Genomic DNA, 13,066 nt, shown 5'->3' with positions numbered 1-13,066 from the left:
ATCCCCCCACCTTTGACCCTGTTCCTCCTTGTTAGCCAAATAGCTAACTTTGCCTGAGCAAGCAGAAAATTCAACAAAACACATTTTTCTTTCTCCTTACTCGAATACCTGTATCCCATTATAAACATCCCAACAGCAAAAACCACCCCCAACCTGTCACACAGACATTCCATCAGAGACATTAATGGCATTAACCTGGTGCACACAGAAAACACATGAATTACAGTTTCTTTCATTTGACAGAAAGGACACCCCTGCCCAATCCCCGGATCAACCCGTGCCAACCAGCTGTTAGTGGCCAGGGCTCCATGAAGAACCCTCCACTGGAGGTCCCCTGACCTCTTTGGTACTGGGGGTTTGTAGAGCGCCCTCCATCTAAAACCCACCATACTCTCCGCCCCACATACCCCCTGCCACTGATGTGCCTTCACTCCTGTAAGGAATACCCCCTGTATTGGACAAAAATGAATGGCATGTCATTGGCATCGGACAAACCATATACACATTGGCCAATACCACCCAATTCGGCGTTGATTCATCCAAAGTGTATTGCAAATGCCATATGGTAATTGCCAGTTGTAACACTTTAAAAATTCAACAGGGGGCAAATGCGCTCCACCGGGGTTTTTCATATTGGATATGTAACCCAAATTAATGTCCAAAAGTAAAATTTTGAAAAAATGAACTTTTTTCAAAAACTTATCACCCCTTAAAAAGTGCTTTCTGGACCGTTTTTCGAAATTCTTTCGATTTTTTTGTCAATTACACATGTGTAAGAACTGTATGAATATACTTTTGTCCAATTTTATTATCATAATTTTTTAAAAAAATTTTATATGCGCATAAGGAATATGTTTTGTCCAATTCCAATATGATTTCATAGGAAGTCAAAAGTCAAAAGTCAAAAATGTCAAAATTTTGTAAAAACTTCACACACCCATAAAAAGTGCTTTCTGGACCGTTTTTCGAAATTCTTTCGATTTTTTGTCAATTACACATGTGTAAGAACTGTATGAATATACTTTTGTCCAATTTTATTATCATAATTTTTTTTTTTTTTTTTTACATGCGCATAAGGAATATGTTTTGTCCAATTCCAATATGATTTCATAGGAAGTCAAAAGTCAAAAGTCAAAAATGTCAAAATTTTGTAAAAAACTTCACACACCCATAAAAAAGTGCTTTCTGGACCGTTTTTCGAAATTCTTTCGATTTTTTGTCAATTACACATGTGTAAGAACTGTATGAATATACTTTTGTCCAATTTTATTATCATAATTTTTTTTTTTTTTTTTACATGCGCATAAGGAATATGTTTTGTCCAATTCCAATATGATTTCATAGGAAGTCAAAAGTCAAAAGTCAAAAATGTCAAAATTTTGTAAAAAACTTCACACACCCATAAAAAGTGCTTTCTGGACCGTTTTTCGAAATTCTTTCGATTTTTGTCAATTACACATGTGTAAGAACTGTATGAATATACTTTTGTCCAATTTTATTATCATAATTTTTTTTTTTTTTTTTTTACATGCGCATAAGGAATATGTTTTGTCCAATTCCAATATGATTTCATAGGAAGTCAAAAGTCAAAAGTCAAAAATGTCAAAATTTTGTAAAAAACTTCACACACCCTTAAAAAAGTGCTTTCTGGACCGTTTTTTGAAATTCTTTCAATTTTTTTGTCAATTACACATGTGTAAGAACTGTATGAATATACTTTTGTCCAATTTTATTATCATATTTTTTTATATATTTTTTTTAATTGTGCATAAGGATTTTTTTTGTGGGCCAAATGACGTAAGAAATTTGACATGCTCAAAAATCCTGCAGAAATGCAAAATTGACTGGCCTGATGAACTCGGGATGGCCGGGCAGTGATAGTTGTTCCTTTCCATCACTCGTTGTGTTGACTTCATCATGTCCATTTTGTGATGTTTTTTCACTATATAATCATATTGCAAGTGCACGTGCATTTGCAATATGTTTCAATGTGCATTTACCATATGAAATTTGACCTTGCTCAAAAATGCAAAATTGACTGGTCTGATGAACACAGGATGGCCGAGCAGTGATAGTTGTACATTTCCATCACTCGTTGTGTTGATTTCATCATCTCCGTTAGGTGATGTTTTTACACTATAGAATCATATTGCAAATGCACGTGCATTGTTGTGCAACTGGTAACCCAAAAATAAAAATATGGTTGTAAATGCATTTACCGGTCATTCTGATATTAATGCTCGCTATGGGAACACAGGATGGCCGGGCAGTGATAGTTGTACATTTCCATCACTCGTTGTGTTGATTTCATCATGTCCATTAGGTGATGTTTTTACACTATAGAATCATATTGCAAGTGCGCGCATTTGCAATATGTTTCAATGTGCATTTACCATATGAAATTTGACATGCTCAAAAATGCAAAATTGACTGGTCTGATGGACACAGGATGGCCGAGCAGTGATAGTTGTACATTTCCATCACTCGTTGTGTTGATTTCATCATGTCCATTAGGTGATGTTTTTACACTATAGAATCATATTGCAAGTGCGCGCATTTGCAATATGTTTCAATGTGCATTTACCATATGAAATTTGAAATGCTCAAAAATGCAAAATTGACTGGTCTGATGGACACAGGATGGCCGAGCAGTGATAGTTGTACATTTCCATCACTCGTTGTGTTGATTTCATCATGTCCATTAGGTGATGTTTTTTCACTATAGAATCATATTGCAAGTGCGCGCGCATTTGCAATATGTTTCAATGTGCATTTACCATATGAAATTTGACATGCTCAAAAATGCAAAATTGACTGGTCTGATGAACACAGGATGGCTGAGCAGTGATAGTTGTACATTTCCATCACCTGTTGTGTTGATTTCATCATGTCCATTTGTTTATGTTTTCTCACTTTTGCAAAGTCACTGTGCATTTGCAATATGGTTCAATGGGCAGGTACCATCACGAATTTGTCATGCTATAAAAATCCTGCAGGAATGTGAAATTGACTGGTCTGATGAACACAGGATGGCCGAGCAGTGATAGTTGTACATTTCCATCACTTGTTGTGTTGATTTCATCATGTCCATTAGGTGATGTTTTTTCACTATAGAATCATATTGCAAATGCACGTGCATTGTTGTGCAACTGGTAACCCAAAAATTAAAATATGGTTGTAAATGCATTTACCGGTCATTCTGATATTAATGCTCGCTATGGGAACACAGGATGGCCGGGCAGTGATAGTTGTACATTTCCATCACTCGTTGTGTTGATTTCATCATGTCCATTAGGTGATGTTTTTACACTATAGAATCATATTGCAAGTGCGCGCGCATTTGCAATATGTTTCAATGTGCATTTACCATATGAAATTTGACATGCTCAAAAATGCAAAATTGACTGGTCTGATGGACACAGGATGGCCGAGCAGTGATAGTTGTACATTTCCATCACTCGTTGTGTTGATTTCATCATGTCCATTAGGTGATGTTTTTACACTATAGAATCATATTGCAAGTGCGCGCGCATTTGCAATATGTTTCAATGTGCATTTACCATATGAAATTTGAAATGCTCAAAAATGCAAAATTGACTGGTCTGATGGACACAGGATGGCCGAGCAGTGATAGTTGTACATTTCCATCACTCGTTGTGTTGATTTCATCATGTCCATTAGGTGATGTTTTTACACTATAGAATCATATTGCAAGTGCGCGCGCATTTGCAATATGTTTCAATGTGCATTTACCATATGAAATTTGAAATGCTCAAAAATGCAAAATTGACTGGTCTGATGGACACAGGATGGCCGAGCAGTGATAGTTGTACATTTCCATCACTCGTTGTGTTGATTTCATCATGTCCATTAGGTGATGTTTTTTCACTATAGAATCATATTGCAAATGCACGTGCATTGTTGTGCAACTGGTAACCCAAAAATAAAATATGGTTGTAAATGCATTTACCGGTCATTCTGATATTAATGCTCGCTATGGGAACACAGGATGGCCGGGCAGTGATAGTTGTACATTTCCATCACTCGTTGTGTTGATTTCATCATGTCCATTAGGTGATGTTTTTACACTATAGAATCATATTGCAAGTGCGCGCGCATTTGCAATATGTTTCAATGTGCATTTACCATATGAAATTTGACATGCTCAAAAATGCAAAATTGACTGGTCTGATGGACACAGGATGGCCGAGCAGTGATAGTTGTACATTTCCATCACTCGTTGTGTTGATTTCATCATGTCCATTAGGTGATGTTTTTACACTATAGAATCATATTGCAAGTGCGCGCGCATTTGCAATATGTTTCAATGTGCATTTACCATATGAAATTTGAAATGCTCAAAAATGCAAAATTGACTGGTCTGATGGACACAGGATGGCCGAGCAGTGATAGTTGTACATTTCCATCACTCGTTGTGTTGATTTCATCATGTCCATTAGGTGATGTTTTTTCACTATAGAATCATATTGCAAGTGCGCGCGCATTTTGCAATATGTTTCAATGTGCATTTACCATATGAAATTTGACATGCTCAAAAATGCAAAATTGACTGGTCTGATGAACACAGGATGGCTGAGCAGTGATAGTTGTACATTTCCATCACCTGTTGTGTTGATTTCATCATGTCCATTTGTTTATGTTTTCTCACTTTTGCAAAGTCACTGTGCATTTGCAATATGGTTCAATGGGCAGGTACCATCACGAATTTGTCATGCTATAAAAATCCTGCAGGAATGTGAAATTGACTGGTCTGATGAACACAGGATGGCCGAGCAGTGATAGTTGTACATTTCCATCACTTGTTGTGTTGATTTCATCATGTCCATTAGGTGATGTTTTTTCACTATAGAATCATATTGCAAATGCACGTGCATTGTTGTGCAACTGGTAACCCAAAAATTAAAATATGGTTGTAAATGCATTTACCGGTCATTCTGATATTAATGCTCGCTATGGGAACACAGGATGGCCGGGCAGTGATAGTTGTACATTTCCATCACTCGTTGTGTTGATTTCATCATGTCCATTAGGTGATGTTTTTACACTATAGAATCATATTGCAAGTGCGCGCGCATTTGCAATATGTTTCAATGTGCATTTACCATATGAAATTTGACATGCTCAAAAATGCAAAATTGACTGGTCTGATGGACACAGGATGGCCGAGCAGTGATAGTTGTACATTTCATCACTCGTTGTGTTGATTTCATCATGTCCATTAGGTGATGTTTTTACACTATAGAATCATATTGCAAGTGCGCGCATTTGCAATATGTTTCAATGTGCATTTACCATATGAAATTTGAAATGCTCAAAAATGCAAAATTGACTGGTCTGATGGACACAGGATGGCCGAGCAGTGATAGTTGTACATTTCCATCACTGTTGTGTTGATTTCATCATGTCCATTAGGTGATGTTTTTCACTATAGAATCATATTGCAAGTGCGCGCATTTGCAATATGTTTCAATGTGCATTTACCATATGAAATTTGAAATGCTCAAAAATGCAAAATTGACTGGTCTGATGGACACAGGATGGCCGAGCAGTGATAGTTGTACATTTCCATCACTCGTTGTGTTGATTTCATCATGTCCATTAGGTGATGTTTTTTCACTATAGAATCATATTGCAAATGCACGTGCATTGTTGTGCAACTGGTAACCCAAAAATAAAAATATGGTTGTAAATGCATTTACCGGTCATTCTGATATTAATGCTCGCTATGGGAACACAGGATGGCCGGGCAGTGATAGTTGTACATTTCCATCACTTGTTGTGTTGATTTCATCATGTCCATTAGGTGATGTTTTTACACTATAGAATCATATTGCAAGTGCGCGCGCATTTGCAATATGTTTCAATGTGCATTTACCATATGAAATTTGACATGCTCAAAAATGCAAAATTGACTGGTCTGATGGACACAGGATGGCCGAGCAGTGATAGTTGTACATTTCCATCACTCGTTGTGTTGATTTCATCATGTCCATTAGGTGATGTTTTTTCACTATAGAATCATATTGCAAGTGCGCGCGCATTTGCAATATGTTTCAATGTGCATTTACCATATGAAATTTGACATGCTCAAAAATGCAAAATTGACTGGTCTGATGAACACAGGATGGCTGAGCAGTGATAGTTGTACATTTCCATCACCTGTTGTGTTGATTTCATCATGTCCATTTGTTTATGTTTTCTCACTTTTGCAAAGTCACTGTGCATTTGCAATATGGTTCAATGGGCAGGTACCATCACGAATTTGTCATGCTATAAAAATCCTGCAGGAATGTGAAATTGACTGGTCTGATGAACACAGGATGGCCGAGCAGTGATAGTTGTACATTTCCATCACTTGTTGTGTTGATTTCATCATGTCCATTAGGTGATGTTTTTTCACTATAGAATCATATTGCAAATGCACGTGCATTGTTGTGCAACTGGTAACCCAAAAATAAAATATGGTTGTAAATGCATTTACCGGTCATTCTGATATTAATGCTCGCTATGGGAACACAGGATGGCCGGGCAGTGATAGTTGTACATTTCCATCACTCGTTGTGTTGATTTCATCATGTCCATTAGGTGATGTTTTTACACTATAGAATCATATTGCAAGTGCGCGCATTTGCAATATGTTTCAATGTGCATTTACCATATGAAATTTGACATGCTCAAAAATGCAAAATTGACTGGTCTGATGGACACAGGATGGCCGAGCAGTGATAGTTGTACATTTCCATCACTCGTTGTGTTGATTTCATCATGTCCATTAGGTGATGTTTTTACACTATAGAATCATATTGCAAGTGCGCGCGCATTTGCAATATGTTTCAATGTGCATTTACCATATGAAATTTGAAATGCTCAAAAATGCAAAATTGACTGGTCTGATGGACACAGGATGGCCGAGCAGTGATAGTTGTACATTTCCATCACTCGTTGTGTTGATTTCATCATGTCCATTAGGTGATGTTTTTTCACTATAGAATCATATTGCAAGTGCGCGCATTTGCAATATGTTTCAATGTGCATTTACCATATGAAATTTGACATGCTCAAAAATGCAAAATTGACTGGTCTGATGAACACAGGATGGCTGAGCAGTGATAGTTGTACATTTCCATCACCTGTTGTGTTGATTTCATCATGTCCATTTGTTTATGTTTTCTCACTTTTGCAAAGTCACTGTGCATTTGCAATATGGTTCAATGGGCAGGTACCATCACGAATTTGTCATGCTATAAAAATCCTGCAGGAATGTGAAATTGACTGGCCCGATGAACTCGGCATGGCTGGGCAGTGATTCTGGTTCATCTCAATGGCTCGTTAGGGTTGATTTCAGAATGTCACTTTTGGTGATGGTACCTCACCGTTTAAACATATTGCTAATGTACAAAAGTCAACTAGCAAGTCAGTGTCCACCAGTCAATTAGATGTCATTCTGACACCAAACTGATACAAATTGACACTAAACCCACTTTTTCCAACCTGTTTAGTAGCCAACTATCACACACTTCAGAGCTGGCCCAAAATTCACAACGCCTTTGGTTCAAACCATAAAAAACATAAAACATGTAGTTACGTTCTAGCTGCGGGTCCATTTCTTATGTTACGTGTAGGCCTAGCTGAGGCGACCCCGAATCCTAAGTTTCGGCTCGATCGGTCATTTGGTGTCCGAGCAAAACCCTAATTGGTGCTGAAAATCCACTTTTTCCATGACTTGCTACGGGGTCCTTGAATGAGCTATCGGACAGAAACGTTGGGGTCTGTCTATATGGGCCGAGACGGTCGCAATGCACCTAGTCTTGTGTCTCTGAGACATTTCTAAATGTCGCCATTTTCGTAATGGTCAAAATGAATTGAAGTCATTGCAAATGTACGAAGGCTGTTTCTCGGTCCGAGAACCGTCTAGAGCCACGTAACTCACCACGCACTATCGACCTGAGGTCTAGAACAGGATTCTAAAGTTTCGGAACTCTAGGTCTGACGGTTCTTTTTTAGCTCGAACAAAGCTAACTATTGGAGGCACTGTCTGTCTCTACAAACCCTAATACGTCCCTCCTTCCAAGTTGTGTGTCTGTGTGATTTAGTTTTCCTTTGAAATTTTATGGGAAAAATGACTGATTTACAGTTCATGGGGGTTGCCTAATCACACATATGAAGTTTTGGACAGATCTGACTTTTTTAACCCCTCGAAACAGCCCCTGAGACACCAATTAAGGCACTTCCGGTTGTCACAGGAAGCTATAAGTCAACACATATCCTCACTGGGCTATGCTTTTACAGAATCCTGAGTTCTAAGTCCTTACGTTAAGAATTGACTGATTTACACAGGGTTGAATGCACTATGTCTATCAAACTGCAGGCAGGTAATGGAAAAACACTTTTAGGGTGATTTTAACCACTTCCGGTTGGTCCAGGAAGCTTAGAATCAACACAGGTAGACCTCACACTGGCCTGATGGACTGTCATCAAAGACAGGTTCATACGGCATTCATAACCCATATAGACTTCAGGTTGAATTTAGGGGTTCAGGCAATGTATTCCTATGGGAGAGAAGTCAATGCAAACTATTTGAAGTAAACACCTTCTTTTAACTATTAAGGGTTAATGCCACACGGTCAACGTTAGGCTTGCACGGATCGGAAGGACCTTAGGAACGTACCTGAGGTCGAATTGTGCTTCTCACCCTAACGGTTCTCTCACTGTCACCCAAAAGCAAATGACGTTGTGGGGCAGGCTTCATTTTGGGCCTACTTTTCTAATGGTCGCTGCGCTCAGACCGAGCGAGCTACGGTCAAGCGGGATATCTCGTTGAACTCGGCACGGCCTAGAGATTATGTTTATGCCATTGCCTGCTCTCTGTGTCTTTGAGAACCGCACTTTTTCACTCCAGCCTTGCTGTGTGTGCGTGTGAGAGCTTTTCTTTGACATCTGTTGGGAGAAATGACTGATTTACAGTTCATGAGGGTTACCTAGTCACACATATGAAGTTTTGAAAAGATCTGACCTTTTTAACCCTTGGAAACTGCCACTGTGACATCATTAAAGGCACTTCCGGTTGGCACAGGAAGCTATAAGTAAACCCATGTCTTGATTGACATAGAAACTTACAGAATCCTGAGTTTTAAGTCCTTACGTTAAGAATTGACTGATTTACACAGGGTTGAATGCACTATGTCTATCAAACTGCAGGCAGCTAATGGAAAAACAATTTTAGGGTGATTTTAACCACTTCCGGTTGGTCCAGGAAGCCTAGAATCAACACAGGTAGACCTCATACTGGCCTGATGGACTGTTACCAAAGACAGGTTCATACGGCATTCATAACCCATATAGACTTCAGGTTGAATTTAGGGGTGCAGGCAATGTATTCCTATGGGGAGAGAAATCAATGCAAACTATTTGAAGTAAACACCTTCTTTTAACTATTAAGGGTTAATGCCACACGGTCAACGTTAGGCTTGCACGGATCGGAAGGACCTTAGGAACGTACCTGAGGTCGAATTGTGCTTCTCACCCTAACGGTTCTCTCACTGTCACCCAAAAGCAAATGACGTTGTGGGGCAGGCTTCATTTTGGGCCTACTTTTCTAATGGTCGCTGCGCTCAGACCGAGCGAGCTACGGTCAAGCGGGATATCTCGTTGAACTCGGCACGGCCTAGACATTATGTTTATGCCATTGCCTGCTCTCTGTGTCTTTAAGAACCACACTTTTTCACTCCATCCTTGCTGTGTGTGCGTGTGAGAGCTTTTCTTTGACATCTGCTGGGAGAAATGACTGATTTACAGTTTAGGAGGGTTACCTGGTCACACATATGAAGTTTTGGAGAGATGTGACTTTTCTAACCCTTCAAAACAGACAGTGTGACCCAATTAAAGGCACTTCCGGTTGGCACAGGAAGCTATAAGTAAACACATGTCTTGATTGACATAGCCACTTACAGAATCCTGAGTTTTAAGTCTTTAAGTTAAGAATTGACTGATCTACACAGGGTTGAATGCACTATGTCTATCAAACTGCATGCAGTGTATGGATCAACACTGATAAGGTGATTTCAACCACTTCCGGTTGCTTCAGGAAGCTTATAATTGGCACAGGTAGACCTCATAGTGGTCTGATGGACTGTCATAGAAGACAGGTTCATAAGTCATTCATAACCCACATAGGCTTCAGGTTGAATTTAGGGGTGCAGGCAATGTATTCCTATGGGGAGAGAAGTCAATGCAAACTCTTTGAAGTAAACACCTTATTTTAACTATTAAGGGTTAATGCCACATGGTCAAGGTTAGGCTTGCACGGATCGGGAGGACCTCAGGAACGTACCTGAGGTCGAATTGTGCTTCTCACCCTAACGGTTCTCTCACTGTCACCCAAAAGCAAATGACATTGAGGGCCAGGCTTCCTTTTGCGCCTTCTTTTTTTCAAGGTCGCTGCACTCAGAGCGAGCTACGGTCAAGCGGGGCGTCTCGTTGAACTCTGCACAGCCTGGAGACTATGGTGATGCCATTTTTTGTGTTGATTTCAGAATGCCATTTTGGTGATGGTCCCTCTCCGTTTAAACATATTGCTAATGTACAAAAGTCAACTAGCAAGTCAGTGTCCACCAGTCAATTAGATGTCATTCTGACACCAAACTGATACCAATTGACACCAAACCCACTTTTTCCAACTCATTTAGAAGCCAACTATCACATATGTCAGAGCAGGCCCATAATTCACAGCGCCATTAGTTTAAAACATAATAAAAACGTAAAACACATAGTTACGTTCTAGCTGCGGGTCCAGGTCAGACATTATGTGAAGGCCTATGTGAGGCGACCCCGAATCCCGAGTTTCGGCTCGATAGGTCCTTCGGTGCCCGAGTAAAACCCTAATTGGTGCTGAAAATCCACTTTTTCCATGCCTTGCTATGGGGTCCTTGAATGAGCTATCGGACCGAAACGTTGGGGTCCGTCTCTATGGGCCGAGCCGGTTCCAATGCACCTAGTCTTGTGTCTCTGAGACTTTTCTAAATGTCGCCATTTTCGTAATGGTCAAAATGAATTGAAATCATTGCAAATGTACGAGGCTATTTCTCGGTCCGAGAACCTTCTAGAGCCACCTAACTCACCACGCACTATCGACCCGAGGTCTAGAACAGGTTTCTAAAGTTTCGGAACTCTAGGTCTGACGGTTCTTTTTAGCTCGAACAAAGCTAACTATTGGAGGCACTGTCTGTCTCTACAAACCCCAATACGTCCCTCCTTCCAAGTTGTGTGTCTGTGTGATTTAGTTTTCCTTTGAAATTTTATGGGAAAAATGACTGATTTACAGTTCATGGGGGTTGCCTAATCACACATATGAAGTTTTGGACAGATCTGACTTTTTAACCCCTCGAAACAGCCCCTGAGACACCAATTAAGGCACTTCCGGTTGTCACAGGAAGCTATAAGTCAACACATATCCTCACTGGGCTATGCTTTTACAGAATCCTGAGTTTTAAGTCCTTACGTTAAGAATTGACTGATTTACACAGGGTTGAATGCACTATGTCTATCAAACTGCAGGCAGGTAATGGAAAAACACTTTTAGGGTGATTTTAACCACTTCCGGTTGGTCCAGGAAGCTTAGAATCAACACAGGTAGACCTCATACTGGCCTGATGGACTGTTACCAAAGACAGGTTCATACGGCATTCATAACCCATATAGACTTCAGGTTGAATTTAGGGGTAAAGGCAATGTATTCCTATGGGGAGAGAAATCAATGCAAACTTTTTGAAGTAAACACCATCTTTTAACTATTAAGGGTTAATGCCACACTGTCAACGTTAGGCTTGCACGGATCGGAAGGACCTTAGGAACATACCTGAGGTCGAATTGTGCTTCTCACCCTAACGGTTCTCTCACTGTCACCCAAAAGCAAATGACGTTGTGGGGCAGGCTTCATTTTGGGCCTACTTTTCTAATGGTCGCTGCGCTCAGACCGAGCGAGCTACGGTCAAGCGGGATATCTCGTTGAACTCGGCACGGCCTAGACATTATGTTTATGCCATTGCCTGCTCTCTGTGTCTTTAAGAACCACACTTTTCACTCCATCCTTGCTGTGTGTGCGTGTGAGAGCTTTTCTTTGACATCTGCTGGGAGAAATGACTGATTTACAGTTCACGAGGGTTACCTAGTCACACATATGAAGTTTTGAAAAGATCTGACCTTTTTAACCCATGGAAACTGCCACTGTGACACCATTAAAGGCACTTCCGGTTGGCACAGGAAGCTATAAATAAACTCATATCATGATTGGGGTATGCCTTTACAGAATCCCGAGTTTTAAGTCTTTACGTTAAGAACTGAGTTATTTACGGAGGGTTTAGTGAGTGTGTGTTATTTCAGAAAATCATAGAAAATCACAGAAATCTCGCAGAGCTCCGCAGCACACTTTAAAAGATTCGTAAGAACAACCTGCAACTGGATCTGTAACCGTTGAAAAAAAAAAAACACCTATCCGTGAACATCACCAAGGTGTCGTTGTACGATTTCTCTTAAATGACGATAGATAAATGGCTGGTTCTTTTTTATTGACACCGGAGGCTCCTTGACTTTGACGTGAAGTGGAAAAATAATTTCTCTATTTTCATTTTGGACCTTTAATCCCAGATAAATGGCCATAACTCAAAAACCGTTGAGGCCTAGACGCCATCTTGTTCGGGGCCAACTGCCCATTATGCCGCCCCTACGCTCACCGAGTTTCGGCTTCTAAATATTTTCAGTTTTCGAGATAAGGCCCCGTCGTGAATCGTGATGTTTTGTAGCAATAGCCATATGATTGCTTATGCCCTCTTGTGGGAATTTCCGGGACATGGGAAAAATGACATAAATCTTATTATTTTTGTAAACGGAAACCGAATGTCCGACAACGTTCATTTGATGACTTCCTGGTAGGTCCGGCCCTGCCGCTCGCCCGACGCCGTCCGCGAATTTTACAAACGATTTCGGACGTCTAGTAAGGGACCGTACATTTGCAATATGGACTTTCTCACTAACCATACAGGTACTGCCG

The 13,066-nt window shown here is 40.1% G+C and overlaps 1 long non-coding RNA gene across 3 annotated transcripts in view; it reads left to right on the top strand.

Moving 5' to 3' along the window:
* The first annotated feature begins 2,579 nt into the window (after positions 1-2,579).
* LOC127908701 (uncharacterized) overlaps positions 2,580-13,066 on the top strand; it is an 18,126-nt gene continuing 7,639 nt past the window's right edge. For 2 of the 3 annotated variants that reach the window (XR_008068111.1, XR_008068110.1), the window contains exons 1-2: positions 2,580-3,094; positions 5,624-5,824. This is a non-coding gene — a long non-coding RNA (uncharacterized LOC127908701). Of the gene's footprint in view, positions 3,095-4,528; positions 4,851-5,623; positions 5,825-13,066 lie in introns of those variants that run through there. The other variant, XR_008068112.1, reaches the window with a different exon arrangement.

Source organism: Oncorhynchus keta, chromosome 18 (assembly GCF_023373465.1).
Source record: "Oncorhynchus keta strain PuntledgeMale-10-30-2019 chromosome 18, Oket_V2, whole genome shotgun sequence".
In the NCBI taxonomy this organism is placed as follows: Eukaryota; Metazoa; Chordata; class Actinopteri; order Salmoniformes; family Salmonidae; genus Oncorhynchus; species Oncorhynchus keta.
This window is presented reverse-complemented; position numbering and strand designations above follow the sequence as displayed.